This window comes from Bos indicus, chromosome 21 (genome assembly GCF_029378745.1).
Source record: "Bos indicus isolate NIAB-ARS_2022 breed Sahiwal x Tharparkar chromosome 21, NIAB-ARS_B.indTharparkar_mat_pri_1.0, whole genome shotgun sequence".
In the NCBI taxonomy this organism is placed as follows: Eukaryota; Metazoa; Chordata; class Mammalia; order Artiodactyla; family Bovidae; genus Bos; species Bos indicus.
In genome coordinates, this window is record NC_091780.1 from 27846860 (window position 1) to 27853059 (window position 6200).

The window sequence follows — 6200 nt, forward strand, 5'->3', positions numbered from 1 at the left end:
AGACTTTAAAAATGGTCCACATCAAAAAAAAAAAAAAAAAAGACTACATTTCACCTTGTAGATAGACCATGATTATGTGTCCAGTCCTCTATTTCCGCGTTTGTTGTTCCCTGTGTCTTACTGTAGTAAACAGCGCTCTATAAATGTTGGCTTACATCTACATTAATCCATCAGGATTATTGCCTTAGGACATATCCTTAGTTGTGCAGTTGTTGGACTTGGGCGTGTGTGCATGCTAAGTTGTGTCCAACTCTTTGTGACCTCATGGACTGTAGCCCGCCAGGCTCCTGTGTCCATGGGATTTCCCAGGCAAGAATACTGGAGTGGGTTGCCATGCCCTCTTCCAGGGGTCATGCCCTTCTCCAGGGATCAAACCCACGTCTCCTGGATCTCCTGCACTGGCAGGTGAACTGCCTTCTAGAAGCCAGTTCCCATTTCCCACCCCCCGCCCCCTAGCAGTGAGAAGGAATCTCCATCTTCCTTCACAGCCAATCAATCTTTCCACCGAGGTTTTAACTAACAGCTAAAATGTCAGCTAATAAAGGATTACAGGGACATCCCGGCCAAGAGGAAGACGCACAGATGGACATTCTGCAGGAAGCAGGAAACCAAGGTAAGATGCTAGGGAGTAAAGGCCAGGAGGCCAAGCCCTGGAGCTGGAGCTTCTCAGCAGAACCCTGGCATCTGCATTTAGACACTGGAGCCTGGTGGTGGCCAGTTCCATAGGCTTGTCCCTTCAGGGAACATGGATTCACTGGCTCTTCCCACATGACCTTGTCCAGCCAGGGTCCACAGGAGAGGAGCTGGAGGCCCCAGGAAGCTGAGTCCTACACCTCCAACACTTCCCCACACCTGAGCTTACCTGCCCCAACGCAGGGCCAAGAGGGTGCAGCTGGCCTCTTTCCGCCTCCTCCTCTGGCCAGGCAGGAGGCTGGCAGAGGAGGGCCAACCCTTTAAGAGGGGGCGTCCACATGAGGAGCACGTGAGCCCCCATACTGAGCTCTCATGATCCCCATGAGGCTTGTGACCTCGCTTCCAGGCCCAAAAAGGAAGCCAAAGCCCAGCCCACCAGGCTGTTCAATGTCGATGCCACAAAAGCAGCCTTGGGGTTTGGGGAGGCGGGAGGAGGGGAGCGAGAACTTTCCCTTTGAAGTGACCCTTCCCCCCAGCTAAAAATGTCAGCACTATTTGAATAATTGAGACAATTGGACATAACTGGCTCTTTCAGCAGACTCTTGGCTTGAAGGCAGTGCCCTAATTACCCTAATCCTTTCACATCATCTGAGGCTGGGCCAGAGGTCGAGGTGGACGTGAGTCCCATGTGACTGTCAGCCTTGTCTTGGTGCCTCTGAGCCCCAGGTCCCCACTCCAACCACAGCCCAAGCGACCTATGTCCACAGTCACCTGACATCTACCCTGATGAGAGCTTCTAAGGTTTGCTGTAATGAGTAGTCCAGTGATCAAGGAGATCAAACAGGTCAGTCTTCAAGGAAATCAACCCTGAATATTCATTGGAAGGACTGATGCTGAAGCTCCAATACTTTGGCCACCTGATGGGAAGAACTGACTCATTGGAAAAGACCCTAATGGGGGGAAAGATTGAGGGCAAAAGGAGAAGGGGACAGGAGAGGATGAGATAGTTAAATAACATCACCGATTCAATGGACATGAATTGAGGAAAGAAGAAACCCGAGCCCTGAAATTCTCCCACCCATGGCCTTCCACACAAGGAACACCTCCCCAACAGAGAAGGCTGCAAGTCTCCTCAGCCTGGGTTCCATCTGTCATCACAGAGGAGCCAACAGAGATGCAGGCAGACTGGAACCGAGGGGCATTAGGGGAGTTCCCACTTTACAGATGAGTAGACTGAGGATCATGTGAGTCAAGAGGCTGTTTGCCCAGACTTTGTAAGAGGCGGGCAGGACCCTAACTGGCCCAGGCTGTCAGGTCCACCCTGTAGAGCTCCTGGGACCAGGCCAAGCCTGGGACCAGCCCCCACCGCCAGCTGCAGGAGGACATACCCACACCTGGGGGATGCCCAGAGGCTTGGGGAGCCTCTGAAGTTTGGAGGTGGATGCAGGATTGTGCAGGGGGCCTGGGGAGAGGAGGTCTATCCTTTGCTTTCAGCAGCTTGTCTCAGGTCTCTCCCCACTAAAGGTTGACAGCTTTGTCCCAGCAGAGTGGGTGCCAGGGTCGGGTAAAGTGTGACTCCTGCCAAGCTTTGCCCATGCACACAGCCTGGAGTGAGTCGGCAGTGCCCGCCCTGAAGCAGCTCTGGCCTAGCAGCAGGGTCCTATGCCCTGTAGACCACATCCCTGATGGGCTCACAGCTTTTAGCAGGAGTCTTTTTGGGCAGAAGGTGGGCTGCAGGTGGCTGTAGGTCTGACTGCATGGCTCGAGGCAAAATTATGGGTGCTGGGCGCTTCTGGGGCATCAGGAATCAGACTGGAGCAACTAGGGAGGCCTCCCGCCTTCCCTGTGGCTGCCTCTATGGTCAGCCCCACCATGGCTGCAGAACGTGAAACCTGGTGATCAGTGTCAAGGACCAACCCCATCCCAGCCAGCCAGTAAGTGGCTCTCCAGTCAGTGGACACGACTGTCACTGGTCATTTAGGCCCTTCTCAGGGTCAGATAAGATGGAGAGAATGGGATCGATCCCCAGACCTCTGCAAGCCAATGCCCACCCTCCCTGGGACCAGTGTGCTGAGCCCAGCCCCCTGGGACTGCCACATGCAACACAGTGGCCCCAGCCCCATCTGCCTGCTCACTGAGAACATGAAACATGGCCCGTTCAATTTGAGATGAAATCTATGCATAAAACACATGAAATGGCCAAGACTGGTGATCGTATTTTTTACTGATTGCATGTTGAAATGATATTTTGGATGTTTGCAGTTGAATAAAACATTATTTAAAAATATTATTAATATTTTAATATATTCTATTTTAATATTTTAATTTTCAATATGATTAATACTAGGAGGAAAATATGAGTAAGTTTTATGTACAGTTTGATTCCAGCTATAAAAATATACTTAGAGAAAAAAGGACCAGAAAGGAACATGATATGCTAACAGGTTATGTTAATAAAAACATATGTGATTTTTATCACATATATTAATTTAGATAATATACATAAAAGAAAATTCATCATGAGTTCATACTGATAATTTCCCATTCAGATTTAGAAACTGATTTTCTTTAAAGTTCTTGATTTTATATCTATGTCTCTTTCTTTATGCTCTCTTATCTTCAGGTCATTGACAGTTTCTCTTTTGCTTTAACTTAGGTAAAGTTTCAGAGCAACAGTATTACTGTGACCCGTAAATTACCGAAAGCAGTTTAAAATATTGTTTTATTTTTCTTTTTGGTCTGAGGTATATCCCATCAAGGACTTCCCAGGTGGCTCAAGTGCTAAAGAACTCACCTGCCAATGTGGGAGACAGAGAGATATCAGATCTATCCCGGGTCAGGAAGATCCCCTGGAGGATGGCCTAGCAACCCACTCCAGTATTTTGCCTAGAGAATCTCATGGTCAGAGGAACCTGGCTGGCTACAGTCTATGGGGTCCCAAACTGCTGAACCCAACTGAAGACACTTAGTACACACACACACATATCCCATCAGGGTTTTCACATTACTTAAAATGATTCTGCCTTGTGTGGCTACTCAGCAAAAATGATACATAGTTGGATTCACTTGAGGAATTTTCCCCTGGGTTTTTAGAGATTGACTTCTCAATTTAATTTTGTTTTATAATTATATAAAATAGGATTGGGGGCAGGAGGAGAAGGGGACGACAGAGGATGAGATGGCTGGATGGCATCACTGACTCGATGGACATGAGTTTGGGCAAATTCTGGGAGTTGGTGATGGACAGGGAGGCCTGGCGTACTGCGATTCATGGGGTCGCAAAGAGTCAGACATGACTGAGCGACTGAACTGAACTGAAAATGATTACATTATTGCAAACTCAAAACTGCAAAGAAGGTTTTTTCTTTGTGTCTGGCTACTATATCTATTTTCTCCTAAAGTTTATTTACTTTAAAGTGTAAAGTAAACTTTAAAATATTTTTTGTTTAATCTTTCTCCTTTTGAATATTAGTATATAATATTAATTCTGTGTCTATATAGACACATGTATTTTTTTTTCATGGAACTGGTAGAGGACTTTATACACTTTTTCCCACCTTGCTTTTTGTATTTATATTCTCCACTTTGGGGAGGCATTACTTAGCTGTGTCTCATTTCTTTTTTGTAGCTGTGTATTCTGAATCCTTCAGTGAATGCATGAAAATTGATTCAACCAGATGGACACTTGGGTGAGTTTTGGTCTTTACAAATCACCGAGCAGCAAAAAGCCTTGCTGTGTGTCCTTTTGTATTTTGCCAGTCATCTCTAGGCTAGTTTCCTAGAAGTGAAATTATTGGAATTAAGGGTAAATGCACACATAATTTTGCTAACGTTGCAAAGTTTCCCTCCATAAAGGTTGCTGCTGTGGCTGCTGCTAAGTTGCTTCAGTCGTGTCTGACTCTGTGTGACCCCATAGATAGCAGCCCACCAGGCTCCGCCATCCCTGGGATTCTCCAGACAAGAACGCTGGAGTGGGTTGCCATTGCCTTCTCTGCCATAGAGGTTGCACCATCTTGCATTTCCACCAGTATTTTATGAGAATTGTTTCCCCGCAGCTTTGTCTATATAATGTGTTATTAAACTTTTGGATTTTTTGTTCATCTTATTAAGAAATGGTGTCTTAATAAGTATAGTTTTCATTTCTTGCAATGCTTTTGTCCAGTTTTATTGTTTGTTTGCTTGTTTTTTAATCAGGATAATCCTGGCTTCACAGAATGACCTGGGAAATGTTTCACCTTCTATTTTCTGTATGAGTTGGTGAAAGATTAGTATTAATTCTTCTTTACAAGTTTGATGGAATTTACAAGTGAAACCATCTGAGCCTGGGGTTTTCTTTGTGGGAAGTTTTAAAGTTAATAGTTCAAGCTCTTTGCTTTTCATAGATCTACTCAGACTATTCTGTTTCTTCTTGAGGCAGTCCCAATAATTTGTATCTTTTCAGGAATTTGTTCATTACAGCTGGGTTTTTAGTTGTTATACACTACAACTACACTGGCATGTAGTTGTTTATGGTTTTCCCTTAAAATTATCCTTTTTATTTCCAGAAGATCAGTGGTGGTATCCTGTCTTTCACTCTTGATTTTACTAACTTGAGTCTTTTTTTTTTTTCTTTGTTAGTTAACTAACTTAACAATGGTGTTCATCTTTCCAAGAAAACAGCTTTTGGTTTCATTGATTTCTTCTATTGCTTTCCTATTCTCTATTATATTTCTTTCTACTCTAATCTTATTTCCTTCCTTCTGCTTGATTCAGGTTTAGTTTGCTCTGTTTTTGTTTTTTTGTTTTTTTGTTTTTTTTAGTTTTCCAAGGCTGAAGATTAGATTATTGACTTGAGGTCTTTCATTATTAATACAGGTGTCCAGGGAGGGATGAGAAAGCCCTGGGGAGTGCCAAGTGCTTGGGCCAGCACTGGCCATTTGTGAATCTTGACCTAGAGGTCTGTCCCAAAGGCCTTCTTCTGAAAGTCTCATTTGATGCAGGACTTGTACCTGCTTGACAGACTATGCTGCTACTGGAAATGGCTGCAGGAGTGAGCATCCACTTTCAATATTTCTGAATTATTTACATACATTTTAAAACCAGGTAGTGTTGGGCTGCAGTCCATGGGGTCGCTAAGAGTCGGACACAACTGAGCGACTTCACTTTCACTTCTCACTTTCATGCATTGGAGAAGGAAATGGCAACCCACTCCAGTGTTCTTGCTTGGAGAATCCCAGGGATGGGGGAGCCTGGTGGGCTGCCATCTATGGGGTCACACAGAGTCGGACACGACTGAAGTGACTTAACAAGAGCAAGCAAGAGCAAGTGTTGACTTATGACCTATGACCCCATTGGCAGAATCTTTGAAACAAAGCTGAAATGGTAGATTTATCAAACAAATATATTTGCTTTGTAAATTAAAATTCACATGTCATCAAACAATGCCTGTATACATGAGGAAGGTCAGAGTGGACTTGAAGGCCTTTGATACTGAGATCAAGGATAGTCATAAAAATAAATGGAAAACTTGATCAGGCAGAGACTGACAGGTTCATCAAAACCTTTGATCACCATAAACTCTGACTCCA